General features: G+C 40.2%; 1 non-coding gene across 1 annotated transcript; it reads right to left on the reverse strand.

Moving 5' to 3' along the window:
- Window positions 1–293: 293 nt before the first annotated feature.
- Window positions 294–496, reverse strand: LOC123845198 (small nucleolar RNA U3). Its single transcript, XR_006791011.1, has one exon. It is a non-coding gene; the product is annotated as a small nucleolar RNA U3 (small nucleolar RNA).
- Between the last annotated feature and the right edge of the window lie 1,500 nt (window positions 497–1,996).

The raw sequence follows: 1,996 nt of genomic DNA on the forward strand, positions 1-1,996 counted from the left end.
TCCGTCCTTTCATTCCTACCTATTTGTCACATCACCCACTCTTAAATCAATCATTTAAGAACAGGAATCAGTTTAGATCACTCACCCATCAAATGTTTTATAAGGACTTTGCATTATGGTTTGAATGTCCAACTTTTCCATTATGAAGTCTGTCTCCTCCCCACCTCGTTGACCTCATCTCAAACCACCCAGCTCTTTGTTTACTAAGTTCCAGCCACTCTGGCTTGATTCTGTTCCTCAAATGTGCCAAATTCAGTCTGTTGTTCCTTTTTTCTTTTTTCTTTTTTTTCCCTTCCACTCAGACTGTGTCCTCTTACTCCCTGGAAGGAGAAGAACGATCATCAATGGCAATAGACAGTTGTAGAAGCAACACCTAGAGCCAGGTTCACACTGAGGAGAGAACACTGCGCCTCCTCCTCATGGTTTCAGGTACTCTACATTCAGAGAAACTTCTCTAGTAACAAACCATAGACATGATCCCTGAAAGCATAGTCTTTGTTGTTCCTTTTTTCTAAAAGTCTTCTCCTGGTTCTTCCTATGATAGGCTTTCTGTGATTTTTCAAGTCTAATCTTAAGTGTCACCTCTCACAGAAGACTCCTGTGACAACACTCCTAACCTATATCCCCCAACTCAGATTCTCTATCATATCACAGTATTTTTTTTCCTTCAGAGCCCTTGACTGTGAGACATAATATTTGGCATTTAAATGTTTGTCTGTATATCTTTTTCTTCTCTCTATAGAATACAGGCTCCATGAGAACAAGGACGCTGGCTGCCATATTAACTACTATCTTCCCAGTGTTAGAACAGTGCATGGCACATGGTACTGCTCAACAAATACTTTTAAAAAACTAAATAATAATTATGACACGTGACTTTTTTTTTTTTTTAATATCCATGGCAGGCCATAAAGGATCAGTGAACACTGTTGGTGAGCACTCACACAGTCCAGACTGATAACTCCCTCTGGATGTACTGTCCTGTAGAGTTGTCCATCTGGACTCTCCAGAGCAGGCTGCTTGGTTTTGTGACTGGGGCAGTTGGTGGGCTCCAGAGAGTTGGCACTCCATTGCTACAGTACATCTAAGAAAAGCTTTCTGACATTTTTATATCAAACAACCTGGTGTTTTATTTACTAGTGGTGTCATTTCCTAATTCCTTCAAATAATTGAAATAGCCTCATAATTTCTGATTATGTACCCAAACTTTCACTCCCCCTATATAGACTGAATTTCCCTAAACTTGGAGTAAAGATAATCTTTACACCAAAGGGAAGAAAGGAAGATCTAGAAAGCTACTCAATTAAACCACAAATAGACCAGATTAGGCAGCACGATCACAAGATTGAGTCCAGAGATACTAATTCTAATTTATTTCTGTTATAAATTAATGAAAAACATTTCTTGAAACATACTAACTTATTCAGAGAAAGACGCATTCCTAGGAGAATAAAATGATATTGCTATGCTACAAAGAAATGGAAATTTTCAGAATATAAACCTGCTGACTGAGAGGCTTGTCTTGCTAGGACAGTACACATGGAGACTTTGCCATGTATTTTCTAATATCGTTTCAATTTCAAAACACCTTTATAGGTAAAACTTCACGTATGGAGGATAATAATGATTGCCTGAATGTCAATCCCTTCAAACCTTACCCCCCAAAACGTTAAGAGCAACAAGGAAGGCAAATCAAGCACATGTGACCCAAATCTTCTGCATTGCTAGAAGAGAGAAAATATCAACTTCAAATTACTTGTAAGTAAATAAATAAATACCAAATTCCAGAGTTCTCACTACTGCTGCCTGCCTGTGTTGTGTCTGAAGAGTAAGAAAAGCGAGGCTAAAAGATTCTTTGTGGGGGGCACCTGGGTGGCTCAGTCGGTTGAGCATCTGCCTTCAGCTCGGATCATGATCTCCAGGTCCTGGGATCGAGCCCCGGGTGGGGCTCCCTGCTCAGAGGAGAACCTGCTTCTCCCTCTCCCTCTGCCTGCCG

The sequence above is a fragment of the Mirounga angustirostris genome, unplaced genomic scaffold, assembly GCF_029215605.1.
Source record: "Mirounga angustirostris isolate CCGP_5_RB_7025 unplaced genomic scaffold, mMirAng1.0.hap1 SCAF_5, whole genome shotgun sequence".
In the NCBI taxonomy this organism is placed as follows: domain Eukaryota; kingdom Metazoa; phylum Chordata; class Mammalia; order Carnivora; family Phocidae; genus Mirounga; species Mirounga angustirostris.